At 35.2% G+C, this 17903-nt stretch overlaps 2 long non-coding RNA genes across 2 annotated transcripts in view; one reads left to right on the forward strand and one right to left on the reverse strand.

Annotated features, from left to right (window-relative positions):
- LOC118932370 (uncharacterized) overlaps positions 1-17903 on the reverse strand; it is a 130847-nt gene that overhangs the window by 104829 nt on the left and 8115 nt on the right. The window lies entirely within an intron of this gene.
- Positions 1-17903, forward strand: part of LOC118932270 (uncharacterized) — a 31167-nt gene that overhangs the window by 11733 nt on the left and 1531 nt on the right. The window lies entirely within an intron of this gene.

Raw genomic sequence — 17903 nt, forward strand, 5'->3', positions numbered from 1 at the left:
TGAAAACTTGAATACTATGAATTAAAATTAAAAGAAACAAATGGAAAATAGAAACAGGTCCAAAGATGATCCAGATATTTTAATTAGTAGACAAGGACTTTACAGTAACTGTGATTCATAGGTTCAATAAATAGAAAGAAAATAGAAGCAAAAGAGAAAACTTCCTTAGAGAATTAGAATGTACAAAAAGAGACAATGGGAAATTGTCAAAGTGAGATGTACAATATGGGGAATCAAGAACTGAAGAGATGGATTGTGTAGCAGATTTGAAGAGTGGAAGATAAGATTAGAGCATTGGAAGATGGGTTGATAGAAAATATATAAACCAAAACAAACAGAAAAAAAGGACTGAAGTACATTAAGAATGAGCATTAGATCCACACAGACCACAGTGGAAATTTCTAAAATACATGTATTTGGAGTACCAAAAGCAGAGGAGAGAAAGAGACAGAAACAATATTAAGCAGTAATAGCAAATAATTTTTCCAAAACTGATGAAAACATTAACTCAGAGATTTAAGGTTTGTGAAGTTCAAGCAGGATAAAAAAATTAACTAGACAAACAGTAATAAAACTGCTGAAAACTGAAGAGAAGAAGAAAAGTAGCCTGAGAAAATGACATCATACCTACAAAATAGTGACAATAACACCAGAATCAGGAGATAATGGGGTGACAGCTTTAAAGTGCTGAAAGAACAAAACCAAAAAAAACTTCCAACCTAGAATTCCATTCCAGAGAAAATACCCTTAAAAATATCTTCCACAAAATAAGCTTGGGAAAAGTAGTCATGAGCAGGCATGTCTTAAGAGAAATATTAACAGAAATTCTTTATGCAGAAAGAAAATGATCTCAGACAGAAACATGAAAATGATAGGTAGAAAGATCACAAGAAAGAATGGCTAGATGGTTAAAAGTAATTGAATATTGATTGTACAAAATGACAATAATAACATCTTTGGTATTTAAGATTATGTACAATTAAAATGCATGAGAGTAGTAACTCAAAACACAGGAGTAGAAAATATAATTAAAGCATTTAAGATGATAGGATTAGAAAATTATTTGTAATAGTCTGAAATCAGTCAGTGACCAATGATGTATTTTGTCCTGTGATCAACCATAGATCTAAAAACAACTTATAACTCACTTAATATGAAGAAAATTTAGTAATTAAAAATTTTGATTGATCTAAAAGGAGCCAAAAAAAAAGGGAGAAGAATGGTGCATGAAACATTTGGATCAAATGGAAAATTAATAGATGTAGATATAAACATAACCATGTAATAATTTCTTACATGTAAATGGACTCACTCTCCAAAAAGACTAAGATTACCAGACTTTCATTATTTTTAGTTATAAAAACAATGAAACTTAACTATATGCTTCTCATAATAGATAAACTGAAGTGTAAGAGCAGAATAGTTTTAAATAAAACAAAGGAAACACATGTACTTTGTAATCATTAAGAAAAAAATAGTGTAAATGGTGGAGCTATACTAATATATGACAAAGTAAGCATTAATAAAAATGCATTTTACAGATAAAGTGGTACATTTACAAGTGGCAAAGGGGTCAAAAATGTAGAAAAGTATAACACCTGAAATCGTTATGCACTCAATATCGTATCTTCCAGATACATAAAACACATTCCTACCGAACTAGAGAGAAATGGAAAAATCCAGTCAGACTGGGAGACTAAAGCAACTTTCCCTATATGTAATAAAATGAGCAACCCCCAAAAAATAATTAATAAAGATTTAAAAGATCTGAAAATCCAATAAACAAAATAGACTTTTTTGACATATGTAGATGATATGGTAACTGTTGAGCCACTGTCTTGTGTATTTAAAACAAATATAAAATTTCATACCAATAATAATTCAATATACAAGAACAATAAAAATCCTTTTCAAATGAAAATATAATCTTTACAAAAGCTGAGCATATGATGAATCATAAAACAAATTTCAACACATTTTAAAAGGTTGAAATAATTAGGAGTATAATTTTTATCTCAGTGGAATTAGTCTAGATATCAGTAACAAAATGTAAACTAGAAAATCACTAACTGCTTGAAATTTAAGCCATATACTTAGAAGTAAAGCACAAATAAAAAAAAAGTAATAATGGAAAATAGAATCTATTTCAAGGTAAATGATAATGAAGATGCAACATTTCACAACAAATGATAATTTCATGAAAGAACATGGATGAATCTCACAAGCATTATGTTTACCAAAAGAAGCCAGGCACACACAAAAGTATGCTGCCTGATTTTATGTATATAAAGATAAAACTTCATGAACAGCCTAAATTCATCTGTGATGATAGAATTTAGAATGACACTTTCCTGGGGTGCAGGAGTCGGGTATTTGGAAGGAATTATTAGAGAGGCTGTTAGAGGGCTGGTGATACTCTTATTTCTTGATCTAGGCTCTGGATGTGTTCACTTTTTGAAAATTCAAGTTGTACATTTAGAAATTGTGCATTTTAAAAATGTTTGTTTTACTTCAATTAAAAATTTGCAAAGAAAACAAAAAGCACCATCAATTTCAAGGCTGATACTGTCGTGTCATTGAGTCCATTCCTGTGTTTGAGTCATCCAAGCTTTAGGCTGAGTTTGGAGTGAAGGAACTAAAAAATGCCACAGCCAGGAGAAGTTGAGGCCCTGAATTATACAGTGATTGTTTGAATTTTTTGCGTAAGTAGAGATATGCAACTGTAAGTCTTCCTTTAGAAAAGTTATTCTTAGTAACTACATTTTATAAAGATAATCTCTAAAATATACCTTCATTGTTAAATGGGAGAACAGATGCAAGTATATGTATTGGATTAACATAATTTTAGTTGAGAAACAAAGGTTGAGGGACTTTTTCTTCTTATCACAACCATTTATAAATGTATCCCCTAACTTAACCAAAGGAGGTTTTAACAATTGGTAGGAAGAATACTGTTACTATATCTGATATAAGAATTACTGATTACAAAAAAATTGACCATAAAATGAAATCTGTTGCCATACTTCCATCAAAATCTTAAAATTAACTTTACTAAGATTAACAGTATGTTCTTAAACATATGTTCTGAAACAGGGCTGCTTAGACTGAATAATCATGTCCGCATCTATTTGGTGATGCCAAATAATGACCTGGGTCACTGTAATCTGTTATCACCCTTCATTTAGCAAAAACAGCTATTTTATTTTCTATCCTCTATCCTGTGTTAAATAAATACATGTTTATTAATTTACTAATGCAGATGCCAATATTTGTTTTGCTGTCTCTAGTGCTGGAGATATAGTAAGGAATAAGATAGACACAGGCCTAATCTTCATAAAAGTTACAATTCAGTCTGATGGAGACACAGCAATTTTTATTATACACTGAAAAATAACAAATTTTGTTCATTAAGCAGATGTTATACCTAAACCCTCAGATCTTTGTCCTCTCTTGTAGGTAAGAACTGGTGTGCTTTCTGTTGTTAGATATATTTGTGAGTTCACAATCAAAACTATGAAGGCCTTTATTATGAACAGAGTAGTAGGATTTTTGGAAGGACTCTTAGTAAATAGTGGACATGGGCCATTGACAAGTAGACTTTAAGTAGTTAATTGCACTTTAAAAAATTGTATTGTTATCATACTTTTATATATGAATAGTTTAAAGATGAATAGTTCCAAGCAGCTTATGAAAAATAATTCCCACCTATCATTCCTACTGTCTGTGGGCAACTATTTTGAATCATTTAGCTGTTTATTCATTTTTTTTAATTTAATTTTTCTTACTTGTTTTTGATGACATTTTCTTTTCTTTGCTACAGGGTTTAAATTGCAGATACATTTGAGGCTCCAGCATATCTCTTCTTAAACCCATTCTTCTCCTTTGCTAGAGTTAACCACCATTATGTATTTTATGCTTATCATTCTCTTGCAAGTTTTCATGATTTTGTTTTACATCCATACATCCCATACAGAATATATACTATGGTTTTACAAGAGTGTAATATCATTTGTTGAATATATATATATATATATATATATATATATAACGAAATAATATAATATGTAATAACACAATATAATTTTGCATATTATAGAATTTTTTTCCCAGATTTATTGAGGTATAATTGGCATAAAACATCATGTAAGTTTAAGGTATATGGTGTGTTGATGTGATACACTTAAATATCGCAAAATGATTACAACAGTAAGTGTTAGCTAACACCTCTATCATGTCACATAATTACATGTCCTTTTTTGTGGTGAGACCATTTAACCTCTACTCAGCAACTTTCAAGTATATAACACAGTATTATTAGCTATAATCGCCATGTTATAATTAGCTAGCATCACCTTAGAACTTATTCATCTTAAACCTGGAAGTTTGCACTCTTTGACCAACATCTCCATTTCTCCCACCCCTCAGCACCTGGTAACCACGATTCTCTCTCTGTTTCTATGAGTTTGGCTGTTTTAGATTCTACACATAACTGCTACCTCACAGTATTTATCTTTCTCTGTCTGACTTATTTTCCCTTAAGTTTCATCCAAATTGTTGCAAATGGTACGATTTCCTGTTTTCTCATGGCTGAATAGTAGCCTACTCTGGATCTATACCATATCTTTTTTATTCATTAATTTGTTTTGATAGACACGGTGTTTCCATATCTTGAATATGGTCAATAATGCTGCAATGAACATGGGAGTACAAATAATTCTTTTTGAGATATTGTGTTCATTTCCTTTAGATATATGCCAGATGTGGGATTACTGGATCATTTGACAGCTCTGTTTTTAGTTTTTTTTAAGGAACCTCCATAGTGTTCTATATAATGGCTGAAATAATTTACATTCCCACTGAGTGCACAAGAGTTCTCATTTTTCCACATTCTTGTTAATATGCATTATTTCTTCACTTTTTGAGATGCATTCTAATAGGTGTGAGGTAATATCTTATTGTGGTTTTCATTTGTATTTCACTGATGATTAGTCTGTTGAAAACCTTTTAATGTACCAGTTGAAAAATGTCTGCTTATTTCCTCTGCCCATTTTTAAATCAAATTGTTTATTTTTCGCTATTGAGTTGTATGAGTTCTTCATATATATTGTATATTAACCCCTTATCAGATAAATGATTTGCAAATAATTTCTCCCATTCTGTAGGTTGCTCTTTCATTTTGTTGGTGGTTTCCTTTGCTGTGCAAAAACTTTTAGTTTGATATAGTCTACTTGTTTAATTTTGTTTTGTTGCCTTTGTTTTTGGTGTCCTTAATTGCAGTAAAATTAGAAAAAGCCTGAATTTAAATGCTTCCTTCATTACATTTGCCTTTGTGGAAGAGAACTTGATTTTTTTTCATGTCAATTACTTATATAAACTTGAATAAATGAGAGCTTTCCAGGGCAGCATTATACATATTTGACTGTGGATATTGTAGTACCACTCATTGCACAAAATCGTTATCATAATTTATGTCTATGCTGTCAGACATGTTCCACTAAGATTCTAAAAAGTAAAAAAGTCTGGAAACAATTTCAGAATAAACTATATATTAAGAATGTCATTAATAATGGTGAGAATGGAAAATTAATTGAGTTGGGAAGACATGGTTCTTTCCTTTTATGGTTAATTCATAAAACTTTGTGGTGCTTCCCAGATGCACATCAAGCCCATGGTGGCACTCATGAAAGAGCAGGAATGTCTTGCTGCCAGCACAGAAGCAAGGGCACAGCAAAGGCTGCGTGTTGGTTATCAGCGGGAGACCCTCTCTTCACAGAGCAGCTGCCTGACCCGCAGCCCAAAATGTGGCTCCCGTGTGTTTTGAAAAAGATGGTGTCTCCCCTGAAAGGGCTGGTAGGCACTAATGGCAATTTTGACTTGGAGTTGCTTTGGCTGAGTGACAGCTCCTCACTGGTGAAAAATCAATCTACACAACCTGCTCTGTATCACAACTCAGAAAACTGTATTTGAGATGCATAGGTTGACATCCTGCCTAGTTTTTATTTCAGCTTCATTGGAAAACATAACATTTAAGGCAGTTCTGTTTTTATTGACCAAACTGAGATTTTCCATCCTGCTATCCTCTCCTTCCTTTCTCCTTCTGAGGATAAATTTGTTTCCTTTCCGAGTGATTTATTTTGCTACATGGTTTACAGTACTTGATGTTTATATATATATGCAAAATTTTATTTTGACTATCTCAAGATGATAAATTGGCTCTCATGGAATTGAGCGCATTTACGTTAATTTATAGAAAGACCTAGTCAAATTGAGGCAGTTTCATGGGTAGGAATTTCAAAATCCATCTTGTAACCCAGTGCATTGGGCATTTTTTTTTTCTTGAAGAAGCATTCAAGAAATATAAAGTTTATTTATCATACTAATTTTATTCATAATTTCTGATCTCTATTTAAAAAATATAGAGAGGTTGCCCTCTATTAAAAGATATATAATGTAAGCTGACAGAACAGACTTGAGGACTTTTTCTTCAAACTTTTAATAACTGGTAGAATTCATAAATGCCATATATATCAGTCTGTAAAGTTTAAATTACATGTATTCTGACTCTAGAGTTGTTAGATAAAATAAAGAATACCCATTTAAATTTGAATTTTAGATAAATAATGAAGATTTTTTAGTATGAGTATGTCTCGAGTATTATTTTTTTATCTGTGAAATCCATTAGCACTGCAAATTTTTAACTAGCACAATTTTTAACAAAAGATAGTTTGAGTGTCAACAGCTTGAATACTATTAACTGCAACTTAAAAATGAGAAGGTCTCATATGTGCATGTGTGATAAGACAGTTAGCTTTTGAGACCCACAAAAAGCTGCAGTTATTTATGTGTCTCAAGAGGAACTTTGAAACTTTGGTCAGGTCTTTCATTTTGTCTTGCATTTTACTGCTTCAAATCTCCAGTTTCTTCAGTGCTCCACACTACTAGCTTATGGGGCCATCATAAAGAAAAATAGGTGAGGCTTTTTATAGGCAATTTGGTGTGAGATCCAATATATATGTATGTATATAGCTGCAAAGTTTATGAAATCAGCCCCTATGTTAGCACATGCCTTTTTCTTCATAACAATCATCTGAAGTTAATTTTATTTATATATTTAATAGAGCCAGGATTCAGCCCAATGCTTCTAATCAACATGTTATCCTATAGTATGTTGATTACACACACATACATACAGTCTCCTAGGATGTGAGGGGTTGTTTTGGAGGGACATGTTCTACTAATGCCTAACTCTTAATAGAGAATGGGGTTCACTAATTCTGCTGACTTTTTCTTCCTTTGTCAAGGTAAGGATCATGAACCCCCAGAACCCCATAACCACCTTTCTCTGGGCTCCTTGCTTTTGTTTGTTATATTCATCAAGCAATCACATTTGCACTTGTGTTACTCAGATAGTGCTGAGACTTCCCTTGATGTAGTGATCCTTAATAGTTCCTCATGTTTGACTAGGGCTTCTCTTCGTTATATGCCAATCTAATTTCCCACCCATGGGTACACACTAACAAGCATGAATGCACAAATGTGCACACACATGGCTATGTTAAAGGTACTGTTCAATTTAGTGAGAAACTGACTATAAATTATCTGATGATATCCTAGCTCTCAAGGAAACAGTAAAAGCAAATTTTGCAGTTATGTATTAGATGGTGAAGTGATGAGAAATACAGATGAAACATTTGAGGAAATTCAGTGAACAGAGCTAATTAGGAGGAATTGCCTGTCAGTCAAATGAAAATAAAAGAAGTTATTAAAATTATTCTACTACATTGAAGTGCATCGAAGCCTAGTTTTAGAAAAATATTTTAGTCAAGGAAACACTGCAACAACAGAGAGATTTGAAACTAAAACAATTTTTTTTTAAAAACATGAGTTTCTCAAAATACTGTAAGGAAGACATGTAATCCTGAGTCATATTTCTTGGAGACTCATTTCTTCTTATCTCCACTTACTAACCTCTTAAGGATGTTCTCATTGTTTCTCTCTCACTGAAATCAACAGGACCCTCTCCTCCTTCTGGGTAAAATTCCCCTCTCAGCCTTCTCCCTGGCCCTTTAAGTCTTTCTCCTCCCCCTTTTCCATAACCTCTGTTCTTTGTCTCTCCCTACCTATCCTCTAGATTATGCATTGCTATCAATAATATCCATCATCTTCAGTCCTCAGAGGGCAGAGGAGGGTGAGAAACTGCTGGCAAAGATAGGACCTTCTTGGAGACAAGGAGGGAAGAAAAGACAGGAACATTCAAATACTAATCCTTTCCTCTCCCTTCCCCTTCCCTTGTGCTGTCACATTTGAAACACTTGAAGACACATGTAAGGCATCATTGCAGAAATGAAGTAAATACACTTACATCTAACCACTCTGACATACGTGTTGACTCCGCCAAAGTTTAAGCTATTTATGACACTAATTCTTTGTGGTAGTCTCTTCCTGTCTCCCTTCCTTCCCTCTCCTCTGCCCCCTGACACACACACACACACACACACACACACACACACACACACACACACACACTGTTCTCTGGTGTACACTTGGAGCTAACCAATGCACTCAGTTCATGTTGCAGTGTTCATCACAGGCAAATGATCTCCCAAACACTTCTAATCTTTCATTCATAGGCATGTTGTCTGAAGAATGGTGTCATGTTACCAAGCGTAACTGAGAGATGTGGAAAGAGGGGCAAATATGGGATTTATAATGATATGCTTTTATAGTGTAATATTGAATGATGCCTTAAAAAGATGTGCAATATAATCAAGAATTTGTTTTCTATAGTCTTGCAGTAAACAAAAACCTCACACTAGTAAAGTAAATGAAGGATTTAATGTTTGTAGTGTGGGAAGGAAGGAAAGCAAGTGGAGAAATTTTGATAAAATATTAATATGAATATTAACAGTAATAGCTACCATTTATTGAATACTTACTTTCTACTAGAAACTGTGAAAAGTTTTAAGCATATATTATCTAATTTAATCCTTGTGTTAATACTGGTGGAGGTACTGTTATCCCATTTATACAGAGAGGATCTGAGACTTATATGGAGTAAGTTAACTGCCTATCATCTATCATACTGCTTGTAAATTGCACAGCTGGGATTCAAATCCACCTCTACCTAATCTAATGCTGTGATATAAACTTTGTGGTAAGTGTGTGTGTGCACAGTACACAAGTATGCATTTATGTGTATATAGATAAACATAGCCATTGCCTCCATACGCAGTTTGTGATTTCAGGTAGAGATATGTTTAAAATGAGGGGACAGCTTTCTTCAAGAGTCTACAGTATGGCATAAATAGTCATAGTATAATTAGTTATATAACTGTACATTTGGAGACTGGAGGATTAAAAAGTAAAAACAGAGCAATTACACAGTGAATTCTGGTTGGCATAGTAGTTCATCATTACCTTCGCTACGCTTCCCTGGTGCCTTTTTCATGGTTTCATCTGTTTATTTCCTACGAGTGTATTAATTCTCTTTTCATTGATTCATACTTGATTTGAATTTCCTTGTTTCAGGATTAATTTCCCTTCTACTTTTGCTCCTCTTGACACCTGCCTTCAATGTTGAGTGTTATTACCTACTGTGTCTGGCTATCATTGTATTGTGATAAAACAAGGATACATGCAGGGAGGGGAACATTTCACAGGTGGTCTCACAGAAGGGATTTTGCAGAGTATCACTTGATTCCTAGGAAGTGAGGACTGGTGCCTGTGGTTTATGGGCAGCCTAAGAGACTCTCATTCCTGAAGGAGCAAAATAAGGAACCAGCCTGGTCATGCTTTAACATAAACCTTGTATAATATCATTTGGTACTATGAATAGGGTCTGGCTTTACTTAGTTCAGATGCCTCTTATATGAACATCAAATAGCTAAATGTGTCCCTAAACTTCTGACATGAGGATGGGACTATAATTCTATGTTCCACATTCTCTCCCATTGACAGTAAGTCCTGGGGCCAAAGTATGCATGGAATCTCAGGCACACTGGTTTATTTCCCTCTTGGCGCACCTGGTGCTGTGGAACAGCTCGGGGCTCTGACTTCCCACTGACAATAGGACAGCACCAGCAGCATGGCCTCTCACATTACTGAGTACCCAAAGTCATGTACAGGATGCAGTAGGTTTCACAGCACTTAGACATGGTCACTAGTCAAAATGCACTGTCTAGTGGGGAGACAATGTGAGCCAGTAAAGCATTGGAACCCTGTAAATAAGCAGCTGGAAATCCCATTAGTTGGAATCCTGTTTGAGGGCAGGGAAATTTTTTATCGTTGTCACAAACACCAGTCATAAAATGAGTCCTATTTTATCTTGCAGAAGAGGGTTCCTGGAGTCTGGCAGGTATGCTAAGAATTACATAGACCATGTTCATTGTTTTGAATAATTCTCCAAAATATTGTGCTGCAAACATAATGGAACATCCAGTATAACAAGGATTGCTTTTTACTTTCTAATTTCATGGCTAAAGGCACCAGTGGAGAAGAATAAAAGCTACATATCAGTTCCACAATCCTGGGTGTTCCTTTATTCTATCTCTAGTGTGGAGGCCAATTTAGCAGTGACAGAATGAATTACACAGGGGGAAACAGGAGCTCTAGAATAAAGGCTGCCACTCCTCAGGGGTGGCAGAACCCAGAGCACTTCACACACGCAGCCCTCTGGGCTCCAGCTCCCGAGTTTCTAGCCCACAGGCCTGGAACACAACCTGCACTTCCAACAAGCTCCCCTGGATGCTGACACTGCTCCTCTTGGCACTACCCTTTGAAAACTACTCTCTTAATTACAGGAAGGAAGAAAATGGAAACAATGCTTGCATGCTCAAGTGTTTCCTTGCTTTCTTTCTGAAAACCAGTGAATAAAGAAGGACTAAATGTTCAATTTAGGAAAAGAATTTATCATTCTTTTATGATGATATTAACAGTGCAAAGGAAACTAAGAAGTTTTGGTGTGAAGTCATAGGTCAAATTATTTTACTTGAAGGTATCTGCTGTTTGTGCTTACTTAATCTGAAGAAAGTGTTCACTGTTTTCTTCTTTTCAACTCATTGTTTACTATACTTATGTATTTTAAGGAAAATTATAGGCATTGTGACATTCTACCTCCGAAATACTTTAGTATGTATCTGTAAAAACATGAGAACATTTGCCTATATAACAAGAACAAGCAAGCATTATTATACCTAAGAAAGTTAATACTAATTACTTATCATCACCTAATACTTACTCTATATTCAAATTTCTTAAAATTGTCCCTAAAATGTTCTTTTCAGCTGGTTTGTTCATACTAGGATCTAATCCAGGATGACATTATACTTGCGAGTTGCATTTTATCATTTAGAATGGTTTTTGTTTCATGACACTGACTTGCCAAAAAAGAGAGGATCATTTATCCTTTAGAATATTTCATTTTTCTGGATTTGTCCAGCATCCTCATGGAAAGGCTAGATTAGATTACATATTTGGGTTGGACTATATTCTAGCTGATGCCAGCACTCCATACTGCATTATGTCAGCAGTAACGTAGTATCTGGGTTTCTCTCCATCTGCACTGCCTTGTTTATGTCAGTGACTTCCTCATCATCCACTATGACACCACATTTTCTCCTTGCTACCAGAAAGTGATACATGTGCTGTTACTTGGTAATGCATAAATTTCTGATTGTTCCATACATTTACCTCATGTTTTTAATACCACTTGATAATTCTTACCTAAATCAATAATTTCAATAAAGCTTACAAAGAGATAATTTTATTAATTCTACCAGTCCTTCTATGTATATTAGCTGGCATTCTTTTTAAAATTAGAGCTTTCCTTACAACTGAAGGCTGTTTGGTCACCTTAAGACTTACTAACCAGTTTTCATGTAAGTAATTAGTTTAATTAAATGTCTCAAATGTTGGCTAATCTGATATTCCAGTTTTCTCTAGAAAGCATTATTAAGGACATGTTGATTTTCACAGATTAAATGTGGTTCAGCTGTCTTCCACTACTATGAAAATGTATTCATATGGCAGGAGTAAGCTGTCAAGAAGCAATGAGCTGAAAACCAAAAGGACAACTTATTATGACAGGTAACAGGTGATCCATCTGCCAAGAAACCTCAAGGCCTCAGATATTCTTGGTAGGCATTTCTGTGTAAGCACTCAAGGAGGATGCAGCCAACCAGTGAAGTAATGACAAGAGAGAAGATACATCCATTTGCTTTTAAGTCATATTCATTTCAACGTGGCTTAATAACGTCAATTCAGATTGCGGAAAAGCGGCCACTAATTTTTATTAATAGAAATAGTAAAAAAAATTGTCAGGCTCATAAGAAAGCTTTAAGGAGGTTTTGCAGTGTGTTTAGTTTAAGCCTAGTTTGGGAATGGTGATGGTGAAAGAAAAACTGTTCTTTATTGTATTTATGACCACGCTGAGTTTGCAAAGGGAACACAGACTAAAGTCATTAGATGAATGTAGCAATGCAGTTAAGTTTAAACATAAGGGGAATGATTTATATGGAGTCTTCTGCATTTTTTCTATCTCCTGGAGTTCATTTGAAAAAACAAAAACAAAAACAAAAGCTCAAAAAAAACAGAACTGAAGAATAGAAACTGTTACTTTAGGTTAAAGTAAAAGTAAGTGCCAAATTATTTTGGTAAGGCTACTGGTGATAGTCATAGGTTTTAACTATGTAGGTCCAAGTAGTTGACCTTCTCGAATCATCTCTCTTGGATGTTGTCACCCTTTCCTTTTTTTTTTTTTTTTTTTTTACCAAATCACATTTATTATAACTAGGAATTTTAAAACAAAAAAGTATCAGCTGGGGAATACTTTGGTGTAACTTAATATCATGAGACATTAGATATTATATTTACGAAGAATTCATAACAATGAAAAGCAGTTACATTTTAAAAATATGTGAAGTTGAATATATACATTTTACATACACAAATTATATACATATATGCAAAAAAGAAGTAAAAGAGAATAAGAAAAACTAACAAATCTTTAAAAATATCTGTAAGTAGTAAGATGAAAACTGATCTTTTTCTTATACTTTTCTATATTTTCTAAATGTTAAATCATAAACATAAAATATTTTTATAATTGAATTTTTCCTCCAATTTTCTTCTCTAGATTTGGACACTCTCCTTTTGTACAAGTCTTAGCCAAAGGTACATGAAATGTCTTTGATTTTTGTGCTCTGATTGTCTGAAGAAAGTTAACATGGTGGAATCCTGCCTCTTTCCCTTCCCCTTTGCTGGGAGCCAGGTATTCCCTGGAAAGCCACAGAAAGGTCTGGACTGGCTGAGCTTTCAATAGCAAATTCCATTAGCTTGGATCATATGTACTGTTTCTAAGGCCTTTGGCCTTGGACTCCTGCTATATTGACCTTAACCCAAGCCATACTGATGTCTTTCATACCTGCCAATATTCTCACGTCCGTTCTCTAGTTCTGGAATGAGTTACTAATTTTTTAGAAACATGTGCAAAAGTAATATCCTGAGAACTTTCCAGGTTGAATTTTCTGGACACAGATGAGGTTTGTTAGTGTGGAAAGTTGACAGAAAATGATATCTTGCAGAATACTAAAGACATTATATCTTATTTTAAAATCATCTACTGAATACTTACTATGTATCAAGAAGGAATAGCTCTCTCAATCACAGATGGTATCTATGCTCTATTAATTATTTTATTCACAGATCATGACTCTTCAAAGCAATTAACTGTATAATTAAAGATAAAATAATGTTTTTCCCTCATAGATAGGGTCTTTAATTTAACCTTTATCATTTTCAAACAATAAGAGAGCAAGGTATCAAAAATGTTTCCAAGTATCAGCTTATTGCCTCAGTTACAAAGGCCTTTTGAATGTTTCATTTATTCATTCAAATGCTTGTTAATTTATAACAAAGAGCTTATGATATTGCATAATCTCATAATAACAACCGAATTATTCATATAGCTAAATTCAGTTCCATGTGTATACTTTATCTTTCATCCAAGGTTCAGATTTGCCTTTGAGACAATTATCTTTGGTTTAAAAACAAGAGAAAAGAAAATAGGAGACACTGTGCACCTTTGCAGATCCTTCTGGTACAGTAAATATTGTAATTAAATTGTTAACTACAAGCATTCTGCAGTTGTTTGAAGAACAATTTTTTCTCATGTCTATAAAAATAAAAAATAAAAATGCCATCCCTGGTAGGTCTTCTGAGATCAATTAGTTGTATCTTACAGCCAATGAAGTCTTTCATTGGCAGTTTTGATGTGTGAGTTATATCAGCTTCAAAAGATAACTTCTGTAATGTGGGATGAAATATAATTTTAAGAATTTTAGTTCTGTTTCATTTCAGAACCAGAGGCAATTGTACTTAATACTCTCTGCATTGGCAAAAGTCTGGATTTAGATAGTCATGACTATTAAAAATGAGAAAGTTTAATTCAGAGTTAGAATTGTTTCTTGGGCAAAAATTGTGATCTTCTTGAATTTTTGTTCCTTCATTAAAAAGGGGAAAAGTTTCAATGTTTTCTAAACCTTGGGTAAAAAACAACATATTATAAATGGAAACATCATTTTATCTGATTTTATCATATTTCTCTAGAAAATGTTAAATCATTTGCAAGTTACTGGATATGAGGAGGAATTATCAGTCATAAAATCTTCCAGACACACTCAGTATATTCAAGCATCTTCTAGGAAGGTCTGCTCGCCCTCCTGCAGAGATGAGGATGTGCAGTGGTGTCTTCCACGAAAGGCAACCTCACTGTCCTGGATGCCTTGCTTATGACTTTCTCTAAAGACTCATGTTCCCCCTTCCCCAGGATCTGATGCTAGGGGAAGATGCTCAGTGTCCCCTATAAACAGATGGTGCTACACCCTCCATCTGCTAGAGCACAGCTCAGAGCATCCAGCTGGAGGAGACCTAAGGCCTCAGGACATGAGCCCAACCCAACGTGAAAGGCCATGAGAATCACGCAATTGTAAGCTTGGGAAGGTCTTTCAGGTTTAGAAATTTACCACCTTTCCCTTCCCCATGTTAGTTTCCCCTGTGGTTGTGCAGTGCATTTTGACTTCACGTAGCTGTGTTACATTTCTGAAGCCACCGTGAGAAAAACTCTGCAGTTCCCTTTAGTGTCTCGCATTGGTTCTACTTGGAGAACTAGATGATTCTGAAGATGCTTTCCAGCTTTAATAATCCGTATTCCTGTAATGCTGAGGGTCTTGCTTGGCTCTGTCTCTCTTCAAGCCAGACTGGGTCAGAGGGGCCCCACAGCTTTGGGACATGGTCATTTATTCAATAGACATTTGTGAACTGCCTAGTAGGCACCAGATACTGTCTTAGTGCTAGACAGACAGAAGTAAACAGACAAAAAAGCCCTGTTCTCATAGAACTCATATCGTTTTAGAAGAGAAGACAGCTGAAAAGCAAACCATTTTTTTAAAAGCATGGTTTACTAGGTGGTAATAAATGTCATGAAATTAAAGTTCAATAGGCAGGTTACAAATTAAAATCAAGTGGTCAGGAAAGCCTCACTGGTGACTTTGGATAATAACCTGAAGGAAGTGGAGGTGAGGTGAGCTTGGCAGATATTTCAGGGAACAACATTCCAGGCAGAAGATGCAGCAAGTGAAAAGCCCTCCCACCAGCAAGTTGGAGGAGTGGCAAAAAGGTGGGGAACCAGACTGGGGGGATCTCATATAGGCAACTGTAATAATAACCTTAACCTTGACTTTTATCCTTATTGAGCTGGGGTGTCATTGGATATGTTTAGACAGAGGAGTGATGTGCTTGAACTTACCTTTTCAAGCATGACTTGATCTGCTGTCAAACGTAGCCCAGCAAAGGACATGGGCAGAAGCTGGCAGAGCTTTTAGGAGGAAGCTCTTTATGGGATGTGCTGACGGTTTACAGAAGGCTGGGAAGTGGAGGTGGTGAGAACTATTCAGATGCTGAATATTTTAAAGTAGAGTAGATATAGTCTGCTGAAGGATTGAATGTAGGGTGTAAGAGAAAAATGATTCAAAGGTGACTTTAAGGTTTTTGGCCTGAGCCACTTGAAGGATGGAATTGTGGTTTACTGAGGTGGAGAGAGACCTAGATTAGAATCCCCTGCCGGTTCCTAACAGTGTGACTTTGGGTATGTGGCTTAATCACTCTATGTCCCCACCACTTCTTTTTCACTTATAAAATGGGGTAATTTTATCTCCCTTGAGGTTGATGTAAGAATTAGAAATAATGTATTATAGCCCTTACAGAGTGCCTGAGACTGGTGCTTATGCAGTAATAACTGGAAGTCATATCATTACCAATTTGGGGGACAAAAGAACAAGTCTTATTTTCCCTCTATGATAGGCCTTCAGATATTTGGAGACAACCCACATGTTTCCCTAGAGTCTTCTCAGAATGAATTCCATAGTTTCTTTGTTGGAACTGGCTGCTTTCTGTGACTCTTCTGTGTACATATAGGTTTGAACAAGACTCCTGATTTATAAAAGGAATGGGTTCCTGAATGCATCTCCTTAGGCAAGGGAAACAAAGGCAAAAATGAACAACTGGGACTACATCAAACTAAAAAGCTTTGGTACAGCAAAGGACATCATCAACAGAACAAAAGGCATCCTGCAGTATGGGAGAATATATTTGTAAATGACATATCTGATTAGGGGTTAACATCCAAAATATATAAAGAGCTCACACACCTCAACACCCAAAAACCAAATACCCTGATTAAAAAATGAGCAGAGGATCTGAACAGACACTTCTCCAAAGAAGAAATACAGATGGTCAATGGGCACATGAAAAGATGCTCCACATTGCTAATCATCAGGGAAATGCAAAGTAAAACCACAATGAGCTATCACCTCATGCCAGTTAGGATGGCCAACATCCAAAAGACAAGGAACAACAAATGCTGGTGAGGATGCGGGACAGGGGAACCCTCCTACACTGCTGGTGGGAATGCAGATTAGTCCAATCATTATGAAAATCAATATAGAGGTTCTTCAAAAAAATAAAAATAGAAATACCATTTGACCCAGGAATTCCTCTCCTTGGAATTTACCTGAAGAAAACAAGATCCCAGATTCAAAAAGACATATGCACCCCTATGTTTATCACAGCACTATTTACAATAGCCAAGAAATGGAAGCAACCTAAGTGTCCATCTGTAGATGAATGGATAAAGAAGATGGGGTACATATATACAATGGAATATTATTCAGCCATAAGAAGAAAACAAATCCTACCATTTGCAACAACACGGATGGAGCTAGAGGGTATTATGCTCAGTGAAATAAACCAGGCAGAGAAAGACAAATACCAAATGATTTCACTCATCTGTGGAGTATAACAACAAAGCAAAACTGAAGGAACAAAATAGCATCAGACTCACAGACCCAAGAAGGGACTAGTGGTTACCAAAGGGAAGGGGGTGGGAAAGGAGGGTGGGGAGGGAGAAGGAGATTAAGGGGCATTATGATCAACACACATAATGTAAGCGGTCATAGTGGAGGCGAGTAGTGACTCTATAGCATCTTACTATGCTGATGGACAATGACTGCAGTGGGATGTGTGGGGGAGACTTGATAATATGGGTGAATGTAGTAACCACAATGTTGCTCATGTGAAATATTCATAAGATTGTCTATCAATGATACCTTAATAAAAAAAATAAAAGGAATGGGGCGGGGTTATAAAAGGACTTTATACATTTCTCAGTAGTGGGCTGAATGATCAGAAATCTATGTGAGAGCAGCCCTTGTTCCTCATTCCCCACCCCCCCACTAACAATTGTGAATGAAGAGGCTTTATTTTGGATGTGGTTGACACAAACATGAAGTTGGGATAATGGGAGTCATTATCTACACGAGTTTTCTTTTTGTCAGTAATCCTTCATCATA

The sequence above is a fragment of the Manis pentadactyla genome, chromosome 2, assembly GCF_030020395.1.
Source record: "Manis pentadactyla isolate mManPen7 chromosome 2, mManPen7.hap1, whole genome shotgun sequence".
Lineage (NCBI taxonomy): Eukaryota > Metazoa > Chordata > Mammalia > Pholidota > Manidae > Manis > Manis pentadactyla.